Source organism: Orussus abietinus, unplaced genomic scaffold, assembly GCF_000612105.2.
Source record: "Orussus abietinus isolate OABI.00-Male unplaced genomic scaffold, Oabi_2.0 scaffold95, whole genome shotgun sequence".
NCBI lineage: Eukaryota > Metazoa > Arthropoda > Insecta > Hymenoptera > Orussidae > Orussus > Orussus abietinus.
This window is the reverse complement of record NW_019394266.1, coordinates 216,219-233,685: the sequence shown is the minus strand read 5'-3', so window position 1 is coordinate 233,685 and position 17,467 is coordinate 216,219.

Sequence of the window (17,467 nt, the reverse complement as noted above, 5' to 3'; positions counted from 1 at the left end):
GTCTACATACATTTTATCTACTCGGCAAAAGGAGTAAGTACAACGCCAGGAGGATCTTTAGAGACCGTAAACCTCTTTTACGGCTTTCCGAGGTTTTACATAGGAACGAGCCCGAATCCCTGAGACTCCCCTCCGCGTTGGAACGGGACGAGAACCCCCCATGAACTTCTTTCGCACTCGCCACCCCTCGGTCGCTTCTTATTCCCTTCGATCTCCCCCAATGACGAGCGCCGCCACGCCGTCCTAAGACCGCCAGGGATAAAACATATTTTTCCAGAAATCGCAGGACCTCCGCGTGTGGTCCCGATCCTGGAGTTACGGTTCTACCCAGCCCGGGCCGAGTGTTCGCCGGGCAATCGCTTCCGGCCACTTCCGGAACCTTCCCAACTTCCTCTATTTCCTGGTCAAGGCGTCCCACCTACAGGACCCATTTTCTGCCGCCTCCAGGAACTTCACCATGGCGAGTTTCAGCCGGAAATCAAATGATTTGCGGGAAGTCCCGCGACCGACAGAGTAGCCCCCGAAGAGAGGTGACAAATTGTGACAATGATCCCAATTCATGCAATCGTGTTATTTTCTAGGGGCAGTTAACCATAGATCCAAAGTTAGAGGTGCTTCACTTTAGATATTTAATTAGAACGTTTCATAATTTTCGTTGAATCGATGAAACGTGTTTCGTTCGTTAAACGTTCCAAGATGGCGGATCGTCGGGGAAGAGTTCTTTACGTTTCGCCTGGTGATTTAGAGGGGGCGGTCGGTCCTTTCTTCTAGGAGGAGCCTACAATTCCTCGGAGTCCCACGAGACCATGAACCAAAGGAGTCACGGGGAAGGCAGGGGGTGCGTTCCCGAAGCAATCGCTTCAGCGTCCCGACTCCTCTCCGTAACCAATTCGGCACATCGTCGATACACCAATGCCGGACCCGAAGGATTCCCCCTGGAAGTTCATAATCTGTATCGCGTCCACGTAAGGCAATCCTGTCGCGGAGAGACGCCCGGATAGAAAGTAATCCCAGGCCGAGAAAGGCTGCGTCAAACTTTTTCTAATTGGCCCTTCAAAAGTTCTCCCAAAGGCCCGGGGACGTGGTAGGGTTTAGGCACCGGGACGAAGGGTAAAGCCGAAGGTTCGGCCGGACAGGAGGAAGAAGAAACGCGGCATCCTGGCTCGGATGGCTCGAGGAATCTTCCAATTCGACTAAGAAACTCGCGCAGTCGTGCCAGCACTTTAATCGAATTCCAGAGGTCCTGCACCGGGTCCGCCTTTCGGAACTCTCGTCCTCCTGGCGAGTACCCACCTCGTAGGACCTCGGGTCCTGGGGCCGTTACTTGCGCGAAACCTGTGTCTCCTTCTGCGTTCCTGCGAGCCTGGAAATGGCACCGGTACGGATAATTTTCGAATCGAATTCCGGAGGTCCTGTGCCGGCTCGTTCCCTTATTGGAGGTTCGGTTCACTCGGTGGGACTTCGCTTTGCCGGACCTTGGTCCTGGGATTGTTACACTTGGAGAGGGCGCTGGTAATGTTCTCATTGAATTTTGGAGGTCCTGCTCCACGTTCCCCGCGTGGAGCTCCGTTATTCTTGGATAGGACTCGTTCAACGTTTATACGCGAAATTAAATGTGTATTTGATATACGCAAATATACGTTGAAATTCGCAGCGACGAAGACTATCTCGTCAAGTAATTCTTAAGGTGAGGTGAAAGTGGAGTCAGAGGTCTTGTTTATGAAACTTTTCTGCGAATTGGGTGTACCGAATCTTTAAAAAATTAACGATATGAATATAGAGGCTACTAGGATGGTCTGGACACCCATGAAATTAAAAATTTTCAAAATTTGTTCGTAGGAATTTTTAAAATGTTGTATAAAAACTGAAATTTTATGGGGGTCAGGACCTTTCTTATAGCCTCCATATTCACGTAGTAGTGTTTGAAACGATTCGGTACCCCTAGTTAGGAAAAAAGATTCATGAACAATTGACCTCTAAGATGCTACTTTCACATCCTCTTGAGGATTCAGAATCTTCAGCTCCTTTCTCGCAAATTAATGACACCAGGGGTAGCGACATTACTTCACCTACCAGTGAAATTCGCTCCGGAAGTTATGTTAAAATCAGGGCAAACTTAACTTGATCCCGGAAGAGCTTATTGGAAGAAAATAAGTTAGTTAGAGGTTTAAATTATAAACATTGGTCGAATCGAATGGCAGCTCAATCTGCGGCCAACGGAGTCGAACTCCTTCGGCTTTTGTGAGGAACTTCGGGGATTGGATTGGAATATCCCGGATGGGCGGCCATTGTTTGGCTTAACCTCGCATTCATAATTGGAGCCATCCGGCTTGCCGGGGGTGTTAAATGTTTCATTAAACTTGGTGGCTGCCCGGTATATCTCGTTTATAAAAGAATATCACTTCTCCTGGCGACCCCCTGCGGATCGATTAAGAACGCCGCCCAGGAAACGTAAAATAAATAGAGCTAACTGGAGCAAAAAGCTTAAACCTCAACGGAGATGTGGAATGAAAAGAAGGTCATTACCGTCGAAAATGTACACACAAAGGAATGCTATTTTAGAGCAAGAAACGATATTCTTTCCCAAAGTCTTCTCGCATTTATGCGATTCAACGAAACGAGATCGACGTTACATCCGCCTAGTAATGATAAAATTGTTAAACTAGAAATGATGACAGCAGCTGGGAAGTGACTCACTAGGATTTACGTAAAGTTGCTGTATTTATGTAAAATAAAATAAAAAAATAGGAAAATTGACATAAAAATGAAAATGAAAAGAGGATTTTACGAACAATCTATGGTGCAAAATTGGGGCGGACAGCCATCCTCCGTAACCACCGTAATCTTCCCTGTACCTTCGGTTTTTGTTCCCTCTTCACCCGCCTTTCCTTCAGCCACCCTCTCGGCCTGACACGAGTAAACCACTTTCGCAAGCGACGTAACAACTCGACCCACAAGTACACCCCTTAACTACCCCTTTCGGTTAGTTGGCCGACTGGTGACTCATTCTAATTGCATTTCCCGGCCGTGTATACGTTTCATTAAGGGTCCACCATAAGGCGTGCCTCGTGGTGGAACTTTCGCCAAGGGTCTCCTCCTTTTCCAACTTAGAAGGGCATTAACAAGAACGTCACGGCGCGTCTCGCGCACTTCTTCAAGGAAAATAAACGACAGCGGGAGTATTCTCTACCTTTAATTAGGCGGCCCGAAGGTTATGACGGAAACGGCGAGTTTTATGAACGGGGCGAATACCCGCGTTGGTAATTCTTTTTTCTGAACCGGCACTCAATTTCCGCGGGGGGTCCTGCTCGGTGGGGTGGCCGATATTCATTTCGGTAGGCTCGACAATATGTGGAGAGTTTTTCATCTCCCCCGGCCCGAATGAATCCTCGGCCCTCGAACCATTATATTAAATCTCCCGAAACTCGACGATTGCTTCCTTTTACTTTTTCAGAAGTGAGCTCTTCGCGTCTGCCTCGCCTCCCCCGCGTTCATAATCCCCGGCAGGACTTCACCGTAATCCTCATAACGAGACTGAAACTCGCGGAATTATTTTTTAACGTCCCTTCACACAGCCATTCATACCAGGTGCAGTGCTCGCACCGAATAATCCTTTCACTTAATCCTTTGTTAGTGGACAGCCGCTAAAACTCGATTTTTTCGCCTCTTTCCCTTCCTTTCGGCGGGAACAATCGGAACGGCGTTACACGTCGGTGTTTTCGGTATCCCCGACTTCGGCGCCGCTACATTTTGCGTTTAATTTCAACAAAAGGAGTTCGCCCGGCTGCTATTAAAACTGCCCCGGCTCGGACGGGAACGCGATCGCGAAAAATGAACGTTTTTCCCGGGATCGCTAAATTCAAACCAATCCGCATTACTCGCGAGCGCGAAAAATTTCTCTTTTCACCGTGTATCGTGCTATTCATTATGGTTATTCGCGCAATCAATTCTTCGTGTTTTCGGCAGCTGACGTCATTTCCACGAGAGTGGTACATCCTTTCTTGCAAGAATTAAACAGGATTCTGTACTTTATAAACCGAGTAAAACATTTTAAAAATATACAAATTAAGGAAAGGATTATTTTCTACGTACAAAAAATGTCCTCTCGGTTCTTGTTTGGAGTAAATAACACTTTTTTCGAAAAAGGAAATTTCGCGAGTTTCAAGACCTTTACCAGAACTTCCGTAATCACGTGCTAATATTTCAAATTATTCAGTGCACTCAGTTTGGAGAAAAGTTTTACAAATATTTTGACTTTTTTTATATGAGTATCACTTACATAACACCTTAAATAACAAAAAATACACTTCTAACGATTTAGGTTACTACGTAATTGGCAACGTTCCCCTACTCTAACGTACCGTTAAATAATCAATGATTTCATCGATGACGGTGGATCCTGCCATCAGAGGTTCAGCTTGGATCGTCAATTTCGACTCAACGAGTGAAACGAAAATCACGCAAAATCACAAAAGGGGTGGAAAACGCAGTTTACCGGTGACGCCGTCCCCAGAGGAAGCAGGGGTCCGAGTATGACCGTGTTCCTCGTTACCGGCGAGCTCCCTGAGGTGGAAACTCGCAGGGCGCGCGAGCCTGACCTGACTCAATTAAGTCCCGAGACGCAGTAATTAATTGCGAAGCATTCGGTCTTTCGGACGTAAGAACAGCGCCGGGAATCGGGGCAGGAACAAATACTCATTTGCCTCTGTCTCCGCTCGGACTGGCCGAGCTGTTTGCACGGAGCTAGGGAACGGCGGGTTAACTAACATCCTACCGTTCGTTATCGGTTAATTACGGATCCTTCTTGCGCGAAAATCCCACAGCTCGGTTTCCACCGCTGCTCGGCCAGATATTACGTCGCGTCGGAGTACGCGTGTTAACGGTTCGGTGGGATCACGGGGGTTGCCCGTCTATGTTAATATCTCCTCGCCGCACCACGTGACAGTCTCCCCTTGACACCCTTGTCCTGCCTTACCCCTTTGCCGGGATCACTCCATTGGGCGACAAGTTTCGTTGACCCGCCCCTTTCGAGGCGTCCGACGAGCTGAAATTAAAGCCTCCTCCTGTAATCGGGACTTCCGCCAGCGAGAAAGTACTCGCATCGATGCACAGACTCGGGTTAAGTATTCTTTGCCGGAAATATGTTTCAACTTTCATTGTGTATTTCATAGCAATACGGGATATTAGACGTTTAACGGAAATCTTGAAGAAACATGCCCAGCATTTTTGGATGTTTTTAGACGGACGATTAACGTAAAAATTGATCGCTGTAATTGTTGTAATCGCTGTAAAAGCGAGTAAGTATTCGCATCGATGCACGGACTCGGTTTATGTATTCTTTGCCGGAAATATGTTTCAACTTTCATTGTGTATTTCACAGCAATACGGGATGTTAGACGTTTAACGGAAAGCTTGAAGAAACATGTCCAGCATTTGTGGATGTTTTTAGGCCGAGGATTAACGTAAAAATTGATCGCTGTAATTGTAGTAATCGCTGTAAAAGCAAGAAAGTATTCGCATCGATGCGCGGACTCGGTTTAGATTTTCTTTGCTGGAAATATCTTTCATCTTCCATTGTGTATTTTACAGCTATACGAGATATTAGGCGTTTAACGGAAAGCCTGAAGAAACATGTCCAGCATTTTTGGATGTTTTTAAACCGACAATTAACGTAAAAATTGATCGCTCGTGTAGAAGGAAGAACTTCTGATATATATGCTATGACCGCCATACCTTGTATAAGCATATTTACCATTTTTAAACTGATCCGATGTGCTCTTCGAGCCACTTCCTTCATCAAAACGCAAACGTTCAACAAACCAAAATATTGTTGTATTAACGTTTATCGTAGAGGGAAACAGATATAGACCTAGGGACAAGGGGTTGTAACGATTTTTTAACACGTCGATATGCTCGAGGGTTTTAGGGAGTGGGATTTTGTCGATGGACCGGGCGAGATGTTCTATTGTTTTTTTATGATGTTCATGACTGCGTTGTTTTATATTTCGAGAACCGGCGAACGGAACGGTTTAGTGTTTCACTGGTATTTGATATTTCATTTTGAGTACAAAAAATGGTAATTCGATAAAGTGAGTAAGCTGGTACAGGTACTCTGGTCTGAATAGTGTATTTGCAGTTTGTTAGGTTGTATGTGATAAATCACGAGAAATTGTTAAATATTATTTGAGGAAAGGAGGATAGTGTTCAATTGTGGAATTGTTTAGATGACGGGACTTTTTCCGCCTTGATGACTGCTGATTGATCCATGAATCATCGATGAGCTATCCGGTTATTAATGAGAGATTACCGACGGATCATAATATACAATTCTAGTAGCGTGTATTCGATCGCTAAAATCTTTAGCGTTCTTATAATTATTATTAGTATCATTGCAACATATTGAAACATCGCTATTACATACCTTTGCCATTTTTCATGTTTCACCTTCCTCTTTAGTAAAATAAACCACGTTAACGAAAAATTTGTAAAGAAAATGCTATTCATATTACACTTTCATCCCCGACATTTATACTACACATGTTATTTAAATTAAGGGGATATATCACTTTGAAATTTTCAAAAAATCAAAAAAATTTGTACGCGTTTATTTTTCGCATTCATACTTTAAACGCGTTTTTCTTAAAACTGCATTTTAAAAATCGGCGGGCACTCTAGCTCCGCCAATTTTCAATCAATCGTCTTCAGTCTTTTTTATTTTATTCGTGATCAGTTTATCTAGCGAAATACATATGGTTTTTTCAATGTATTGATATTCGCGTTTTTTATGCAACATTAATTAACGAAATTTAGGGCAAAATACGTATCTTTCCTTTCAAATTGATGCCATTTTGTACAAAATGCATATTTTTGAAAACGGCTACGTATTTCGCTAGCTTTTGGGCTACAGAAACTAATTCTTTTTCGTTTATTGATTAAGCTTAAATCTGGACTGAGTTGTCGTGCCCACCGTACGATCATTGATTTTCGCAGTGCTCCGGTAAATTACTTTTCAAGCCACCATTTTTGTAAATAAAAAAAAATACAACAAAAATATTTTGTTGTTTAATAGTAGTATAATACCTTACTGTACTTTAATTTGGATAAAAACGTTTTAATTGTTAAAACAAAAATTCTTGAAAAACCGTAATTTTTGGGTGGGTCAAAGTGGTGTAACCCCTTAAAGTAACAGACTCGAACAAATAATGTAAAACAGTGTATCGTAAAATTCACCTTCACGGGCAAGTACTTCGTATGCCGATCATCTCGACAAAGATTCGTCCTCAGGTATTAATTTTATTAATATATATCACGTTAAATATTATTACTAAACTCTGCAATTAATAAACCCCATGAAGAATGTCTATCTAACTTGTCTTTTCCGCTTCACACGTGGGTTTTCCTTAAAAATCATTTTCCATTATTCCCCAACCTAAATTCTGATTCCAGGCCAAGTACTGCACGGACGGAACAATAGACCCGTGAACTAGCGACGAGCTTGTTCATAAGCGCGTTTCATTCCAGTTAGTGTCAAAAGGTCATGAAAACTATGTTAATTTGAGCCCAGCGTGGCCCGGTGAGTTCAGGGTTAGGTAAGTGCATAGAGGAGGAGGGTTAGGGAAGTGCATAACGCGGTGCGCACTCGTATCGGTACCCGCCCGAAGGTAGGACAAAATTTATGCATGATTTTAATTAAATCGTACCCAGGCCGGAAGTTGATGCCGAAGGAAGGGCGGACGAGCGTTACATTTCATGATGCTATTTGCTCGCAACAAATACGAGTTTCGCGCTGCCTCGCCTGGAGGCAACCTAGGGAGGTGCATACACATATGCGCTCGTACAGTGCATGCTTGCACACGGGTCATGCACACAGCCGTCATTGTGTGTAGGCCATTACGTGGCGTACGTTCAATCAGGAATAATGTTTGCGAGGAACTTCAAAGGAGAAAGAGGAAGAGAGAAAGGGAGAAAGGACCAGGGCCGATTAAAAAGAAAGGAGTGCGCTCAGAGCCGAAACATCAGAAAGTGATAAGAGAGGGCATTATCAACGGCTTCTTGAAAGAAGTTTCATCGGTCGAGACGAGTTTACGTGTAATGCATTGCAAGCGACGTTTTCCGGAAGCCGTGGAGAACGTTTTATGCGATGTTGCCTGGGGCCACATTCGTAGCACGGACCAGTTTACACGGCGAAGATTAGACGCTTATGCAAAGATTTCTACAGGAAGAGCCGTGTCGTGTTTTATGCTTTATACGAGCTGTCTCGGATGAAGAGGGAAAAGTGCGACGGTAATAACTGGCGGGGTAATATGTGTAAGTATAGCATTTAGTAGTAAGGGTACTGCCTTATTGCACGTCGTGTTTAGGATTTATGTCACGGATTAGTAGGTGATTGGTTTTACTTTGGAATTTGGTGATGCCGAAAGAGAGAGAGGTGATCTCTAGCAGGTGATCCGAGATCGATTATTCGATCCAGAAAATCGTTTTCATCATCCTCAGATTTAATTAAGCGGAATGCCATGATCTGGGGTTATTGGACGTCTATGATTAGATTTTTTAACAAAGGTGCTAGAGTTTTTGAGTACCTAGGATTCATTTTTCTCGAAAACCGGGCGAGAACAATATTTAAAAATTTAAGACATAATTAGGATATACAGGGCACAAAGCGTTAAAATAGACAAATTAAAATTCTATAATGCTAGGGATAACCACTTCATACATCTGAACCGGTCGAATTCTCTAGCATGAGGAACCATTTTTCTTGTTTGAAGTTTCTGATTCACGGATTCATCCTGCACGATGACAAACTGATCAGCACCGGGATGTATTCACCACGAGAGAGCTCGGCGATGTTTATCGTCCCATTTGCCGGGCCATTATTCTCGATGCCGACTCTCGTCGGGAATTAGGAATAAAACGAGTGATATCGTTTATGGGACCCCGTCGAGAGATTACCGGAGCATCGGATTTCTACGAGTGGACAATAATGAACGCCGTTTCGCCATTTCGCCATTCCGCCGAGAGGATCGACGAGCTCTTAACGAGCGGGAACGAACGCGTGACGAAAATGGCACGAGAATGAAGAAAAGAAGAGAAAGAAGGGACTCGCGTTCCTCCTTCGAGGATATTTTGGCAACCGATCGATGGAAATGCAACGCTTTCGGGTGTTTCGCCGAAACGCGATACAATTACGGCAACCCTCTGTTTCGCGCAGTTTTTTCGATTCGTCGAAATCCATTTTGGAAAGCGGGTGAAAAAAAAAATCAGGGCAGAAACGCGCCGTTTGAAATTTTGTTGCGGAGCTGCGGAATAGTCGACTCGGCCGGGACATTTTTTATTAACACCGGTGAAACGGCGGATGGAAATTCGGAACGTCATGCGAATAGTTTATTTCTGACCAAATGTCGGTTCTTCGTTTGCGGCAAAAATGTTTACCTCATTTATCGAGATTTAGCCGGCTTGGCACGGTTCCACTCGGTTCCGGAAATCGATGCTTTTTTAGGTACAAGTCCCTTTAGCCGAAAAGAGGATTGATGTATTCGAGTAAGAATTTTGTATGACGTGAATTTTGGGAATTTCTTTCCTTTTGGTAATGCAAGCTCATTGATCACCGCGGGCAAAATTGTGGTACTGGCAGATAGATCCACAAGGGGTGATTGGATTTTGCACGTGCTAAATGTCTCTGCAACTAACTATGCGATGGATCAAAGCATTCCTCATAATTAGGTGTAATTACACGAAGAGAGAAGTCGAATCTGCACGTCAAATCTGTGTGCGAAGTTTTGAACGTTCCATGAACGGACGTATATATTTTCCGAATATTTACTGGGGTTCCATGAGGCGTACGAAGTGATACAATATTATTTTTAATTAAAGAATATTAAGAACGCTAAAAAAATGAATAACAAATGTTTTTATGACGTGGCGCACGGGAGTTCTTGCAACGCATTTTTCTCCCGCGTACATGACACCCCTGATGTAAAACATTTGTCGCTTCATAGAATTCGAGTTAGGAAGTTAAAGCTCAACGAGGAAGTTACGAAAATTAAGGCGCCGAAACGCGGAACTAAAAAGTTTGTTTTCGGGGAATCCTCCAAACTTTGAGAATACATTTGCGGTATTAAGCTGACGGTCGTATCGCCCAAATGAAGTCGTGAACTTGTCACAGAAGTAAAATGAAACTATTCCTCGCAAAGAATGCACTTCTTCGAGTTAATTCACTAAGCATCGTGAAATTGAAAATAAAACTTATTTCCAATCGCAGAACTTTCGAACTAAATGACAGAAAAGCACATTTTATCAGGACCACTAATAATTTCCTAAATTGTAATTTACCTTTACCCTGTACACCACCTTCACATCCCAAAGTCATGGAAAAAAAAATCAGTGGGAAATTGCAAAAATTCATGTAATTAAATTGCAATGTTTAATGAAATGCAGTATAGACATCGAATAAATGCCAGGTACGTGAAAAGAAAAACCCAGGAAAAACATATTCCAACCGTTATTCCAATTATGTACATTACGATCTGCCCGTGATGGTTACGCTGTCTGCTCGTAATCGCATCCTACATTAATTAAAAAATAAATAACGAGGAGTTTGAAAAATCGATGTCAATTGGATCGCAATTTTTAATGCAACGCCCCGACGCCACGCGGTGCCAACGAGGAATAATTGCTGCCGGTGGGGAGAAAACAAAACTAGTAAGCACACCATCGAGTCATTAGCGCAACGCCGAGCGGGATTTAACAACAAACTACCTTTTGTTTACTCTCGCGTCCGTACTTGGCGTAATCCAGGTTGCCCCTCGACCCCGAACCCGCCGCGTTCGGCGGCGAAGTGCAAGCGAAGCTCACTTAAAAAATAACAAACACTCGACGGGCGATAATTGATTTTCCCGACGTGCAAACGTCAATGCGCAGTCGACGAGACGTGTCGTTTGCCGGTCCTTTGTATTCCGATCCGCGAGGTGGCTGCTATTAAAAAATTGCTTCATTAGCGGGCATCGCATTTACCGGCCGCAGTAATCATGAATGACAGCGAGTGCGAACTCAAAATTCGGTAATTGAAATTGAGTCAGCTGGTTCGCCGTTTTTCCCGGACATCGCAATTAAACGTCTGTTAAAAATATCTGTTTAAGCAAGCATTATTCCGTAACGCACCCGCACATCATTTAACGTATTTTGGAGAAAAAATGCGCAATCCTCCGGTTTTACATTATACGAAAGTATTGCTTTGTAGGTAACTAAATTACGAATATATGCATATATACATGTATTTATATATTTATATGTAGCGTTAAAGATAGCGCGGGGAAGAGTGTTAGTAGATGTAGGTACTGTTTCCGATTTTAGAAGTTGAAATTACAGTTCGTCATATATTTGTGTAATTTTGACTCCGAAATCTTTGACTCGTGAGACATTTCCAGCAATTAATTGCCACTCGTAACGAAGATCCCTGCCATAATTAACAAATACAGACCTTCTTACGCGCTTCTTCTTCCTACCTTATTAACACTTAACCATCAGGTTTTACGTCGGCGTAAATTCACGATTTCGCCCATGGACGGTCTTACGATGTAATTCTTCGGCAGGAGTAACTTTTTACGCGAAAAGTGCGGCAGGTCGTGTATTAAAAGCCCGACACCTCGTTGTGTCTGACGCCCATCAAAGTGACTTCAACAAAAGAAACCTAAACAAGCTATCATTGCCTATAATTTCCAGGGTAATCGATGTAACTTCAACAAAAGAAACCCTAAACGGGGTATCACTACCTATAATTTCCAGTGATGCTATTATCAAATGTAGTGTCAGTGCCCTGTGCGGTCCAATAAAGTTAATAGAATAAAAAAAAAGATGAAAGCGTTTAGCTATACGAATAGTTATGTCGCCAAGAAGGCAATAAAGATTAAGAATAAGACTAAATAGAAGTTAGAGTGAAATGTAATGTTTATATGATTGTGAGGTGAAATGAGAAGTATTTAGATTAAATGACAGCTCGATAGGTTATACCGTTCATGCGTGGTTGAGAGTTCGTGAAGTGCGAGCGGCCGTATGACTCAGTGAGTGAGAATTTTGGCGCACAAAGAAATGTATTGATGAGTGTGGGAATGAGAGAGTGAGGAATATGAATTGAGTGAGAAAGAAATTAGAGTGAGGCTGGATGAGAATAATCGAATGAGAGTTAGTTCTGATTGAGGAGAGCTCGAGCGAAGTCGGAGGGAAAATCAAGTCCCTTTTTCTGAGAACTTTAAGACGTACTCTTCAATATTAATTTTTTTATTAATAAATCAACCGTTCATGTTAATCCTGACACTTGAAATTTGATCCTACACAAATGATAACGCAATTGGCGTCCTAAGGAGTCATTTTCATAAACCCTTTTATATAGGTGATGGGTAGGAAGCATGCGTGAAATCGAGGAGCGATTGGGAACCGAATTAAGGAGAGTCGGGGTGTACAGAAGCAATGGCCGCGAAACACGGCAAAGAGGGACCCGCTAAAGCGAGAAATCGAGGCAGAGTCATTTGTCTAAGATCGAATCGGCAACCAATCAGAAAACGAATTCTTGGCTCGCCGCGAGTCCTGCTCGGAGGTGGATTCGAGAGAGTCTTTCAATCAGGATTGCACGCGATAGGCGCGGGCTCGGTTTCGCGTATGTAAACGCAAACCCATTCGTGCACCGAGAGACGAAAAGGAGAGAAAAAAAGCCCGGACGAGGGATAAAGAAGGAGAACGCGCAGAGAGGGGCGAGGCAGACGTCGAGGGAGAATGAATTGGAAATGTATGAGATGCGGCTGCTATGATTGGACACGCTTCCGCTCCTCCAGCCACATCCACCTCCGCATCTCGAATGCGCCCATGGCTTGATTTAGGTTTAGTTGGCTTAGATTCGGTAAAGGAAGGCTTTACTCCTTCTCCGACCTCTCGGCGCCGCTCCCCTCGTCTTCGAGGAGGAGGATAAACCGAGTACTCCGCCTCGTCAAGGAAAACCGCTCGGCCATCTTCTGGGTTTAGTCGTTCCTCGATTTTTCGGTCGGTGTTGAAAAGAAATGCCTAGTGGATCGGGAAGCCGTAACTGCAACGGCTACTGATATAGAATTCTTTTTTCCGTGTCAATCGTGGCGTCGACTTCTTCGAGTATTTGCCACGCGGTTGTCTTTAACGCCAAATTTGTTAAAGGAACTCGATTAAAGATATGTATAAACGATTTACGGATTTGATTTTTTCTTTTTAATCCTTCCGGGGCGATTGGTGTCCAATATGCGGCGCATTGCCGCGGGTAAACGTTCATGAAAATCGCCATGAAAAGAGGTAGGAACCTTTCAGGATTTTATGGACTGTTAGGTCTGAGAACCCTGGATTGTAGGGAGGGTAAAAGAGAAGTACCGTGTAACAATTAGAATTAAGGAACGAGTTTCATATTAGGGTCCTCTCGTCCTCCAGCACGTGGACAATAGAGGGCACGAATGCCTTCGCTTCATAGGTGTCATCGAATTTGCAGAAAAGGCATCTGCGATAATGCACCGACATTGCATTTAAACGCATTAAGCAGTAGTCGCCGAATAAATTACGAGGTTCTTAAACAAGCAAAATAACCGTGTAATCGGGGCAAACTTTTCGACGGATTCTTTTATATTCGTTCCAGCGACCCTCGATGGGCGGCGAATTTAACCCTTTCGATATTTCGGGAGACTATGGCCACCTATCATTGCACATTCGTCGCGTCCCATGGGATATCATAGTCCCCCATCACTGCACGCTCGCCGTATCCTACGGGTGATTATAGTTCCTCGTTAAAATTTTGCGTTGATTCATAATTTTAATAGAACATTTTGATTTTGCTTTTTTCAACTATCTGGCTATGATTAACGTTCGTCACGACTGGTCCGTTTTATGGCGCTATATTTGCGATTTGAGGGTCCGTCCAGCGAAAGCACTCCATGGCTGTATCGAAAGGGTTAATGGCGGTCCTCGAACGCAGTTAAAGAAGCAAAGAGCGGAGTTGCGGAATCGCAAGACGGACTCGGCGGAACTTTACGGAAGAGGAGCTTTCCCAGCAGCCTGTCGCTTACTTCTGGCCTTCTGACTTCGACTCGGCGGACGAACTCACGCGGAAAATATTTCCTTCCCCTCGTCGGGTCGCGGCTGCGAAGTCCGAGCGCGAAGAAGTTCTACCCTGGTGAGTAAATTATGGCCACTGCGTAACAAAGGGCGTAAATCTCCGCGGCGTGCTGACGTATCGCGATACTTTGGCAGCGCGAAAGTGCGCTGTAAAATTACGTAAAACCTCTTTGGATATTACGAGAGGGTGCTCCGCGTCGCGGAAGACGGGGCGACGTTCGGAGAGAAAGAGAAGATAGGGCAGAGGGGAGAAGAAGAGAGGCTCAGAAGGCCCATAAACAAGAGAATAATGTTTTTGCTGAATCGGCGTATCTTGTTCCAGTAACTAAAAGAGTTCGGGGCAAAAAGTGCCATCCTTGGGCAACGAGAGATTTGCGAAACGTGCCGCACTCGTTTAGTGTAATGGCGACTTCTCTGCACCGATGGCGCTTTACCCATGATGAATAATTGAGCGTCAAGCGTGTGTCGATAATTGCCTACGTGTACATGCTCCAAGGAAACGTCACTACGGTAATTTCTACTCTAAATTTCAAATTTAAGAAATTATACCTTGCAATTTCGTTAAAATATAACAGGAAACGCAATTAAAGGTAGAGAGGCTTGGGGAAAATGGGGCCGTTTCACCCGCTTTGTGCACTTAGGAGTTTTCGAATTACGAGAGAAGTGACAGTATTTTGGGGTGGCCGATGAAATCAGTTAATTACGCGTGTGTCACCCGTTCATTAGAAAACTATTTCACCGTTCTTGCGGACGGAAAAGCATTAAAGCCCTCGAAGTGGTCGATCGAGCATTCCGCGTCTCGCCGTTAAGACTATCACCCCCTGTCATGGGAGGGGGTAACTTTCGCCGACGCGAGAAAGCCCTCCGAGGCGGCTTCTTATTTCGCCCTTATCTCTCTATCAAGTCGTACTTCTTGCCCGATGAAACTGCCAGATAGTCGCTCGTGAAAAGAAACGCGGTCAGAGACGCGGATCTCGGGCAAGGAAAGCTGTTTCCATAATAAGATCCGATCTTCTTAAGCAGCTCCAAAGCGATGTCTCATCCCGGCAAATCGGCGTGTAATAAATCGAGCGAGAGGCGTTCCGTTTATGCTTGCGGCCAATAAAGGACACTTCATGAAATTCCCCTTTTCTCGAAATTCCGCATCGCGGCCTGTGTCTTTGTCTTCCTCGTCGGCGTCTTTTCCGCGTTCCCGCGTTCTTTCTCTCTCTTTTCCCATCTCTCGACCCGCCCTCTCCCCGGCGCACGTGAGACTTCTCTTTCAATCCTCTGAATGTAATCTCATTTCCGGTGCAGTCGGAAGGTCCGCAAACAATTTTCTTTCGCCCGCCATTCGGTCACCATGGGAGCAGCCCCCGCTCTGAATCTCTTTCCCTTTCTGTCTTTCTCAAATCTTCATTAGTCCGCTTATTCGACCTCTTTATCGGGCCCGACTCCTCCCCCGCAGGACCAAACGGTCCTCGTAAATTCGGTTTCGAGTAAATGGGAAATCGCTTTGACGGAAGATCCCACCTATAGATGAGCTTCCAAAGACGAGGGTCTCGTGAAAAGGAACACGTAGACGAGATGGAGTTGTAATGCTGATCACGCCGATTCAAGTACTCGAAAATCTTCCCGATCCCTCTAACCTCTTCCTGGCCTCTTTCGTTTATATTATACCGGAAAAATTTTCATCTCGTCCAGAAGGAGACGCAACTCCATTTGGAGGCGAGACGAATAACCTCTCACGCCATCTTCAATTGCACAAGGATGGATGTAACTTTGTTGAGTTTATCAGTCACATTTATTTCGACGGTGAGGAAAGCAATTTCTTATTAATATCCTCATGATCCTTATATAAGAATACATGAACCCTTGCTCAGAAATCCCTCATCCTCGTTTTTGTCACACCTGTTTATTCCGGAGGCGCAAAGAGCAGATTCTCTTTAAAACTCCCTTAATTACGAGGCACAGTGGTCCTGACCGATCATTTTCTCCCTCGTTAAACCGCACGTGTATTTTCATGACAAAGGAAAGCGCATCTTCTCTTCTCTCTGGTTTTCTACGCTAACGGTCCTTGGCGGGGGCCAAAATGCTTCCTGATTAAAAAAGATGAAGACGGGAGTTCGAACGAACACTGCCAGGTACGTGTGAGGTCGTAATAGGCGAGCCACGTAGGGAAGGTCTTCAAGTTGGACAAGAAACGAAGGCGAGACGGATCGAGAGAGCGAGTTGTGTCTCCTGGTCTTCCGGGACAGCCTGCGAAGACTTCTCTCTCGAGCCACCCGGAGGGAGGGTCGTACTTTCCCGAGTTTTAGTTTGCCAGACGTCGCCTTGCTTTTTTTACTTCTGCAATCTCGCTGGAAGGGGTTGAACACTTTGTGCTCAAAAGCCGGATAAGTTGCGAGGATCGAGTATGAACGCTAGAGAGACGTGCAGCATTCGCGATCTGAACTTCTTTGACCTGGACCTGGATCTTGGTTTCGAAGATATCTGCCGAGTAAAACGTCACTTAATTAAAAACCCAGCCAGCTATAATTACACGTATAATTAGAGGGTTCGAAGTAAGGTTCCTCGACCCCGACATGGGGGGGATGATAGCCGGGGATGGTCGAGAAAACGTTTGGAAATTATGACGAAGACCAACTTGGAAATTATTCCCCGGATTTCGAGAGTATCCGCATCGAGTCGGGCAGTAATGAGCGCAACGCAGGTAATTAATTGTAATTACGAACTCGTGGCTACGTTGTAAACTGTTTATAACTTATATAGAGGAACTTCGTTTCAGAAGGTTTAATAAAACAACCGATGTTATATCCAAGTAGTTGCAAAATTAATAAAAGCGTCCAATGTCATGTGGGGTGGCACAGGGTTCACGGGTTGGCCCTCAATTAATTATCCTGCATCGATTATAATTTATTTTTAATTTTGGTTACGTTCAGCCGCTCTGGATGATCGTTTCCTAGGTCGAACGTAATAATTTGAGAATCGGGAAATAAGTAAATAGTTGCAAAATCAATAAAAGCGTCCAATGTCATGTGGGGTGGCACAGGGTTCACGGGTTGGCCCTCAATTAATTACCCTGCATCGATTATAATTTATTTTTAATTTTGGTTACGTTCAGTCGCTCTGGATGATCGTTTCCTAGGTCGAACGTAATAATTTGAGAATCGGGAAATAAGTAAATAGATTGGCAGAAGTAACCATAGAAAATACCGGGGGTAGATCAGGGTGGGGTCCGGAAAGCAACACGTCAGACCTTGTATTCTTTCCGCGTTTCAATCGAATCGGAAAGATGAACCGCCGAATTAGCGGAAGAGGGGGTCCGATACTCACTCGAAACCTGGAACCTCGGGGAAAGTTCCTCGGG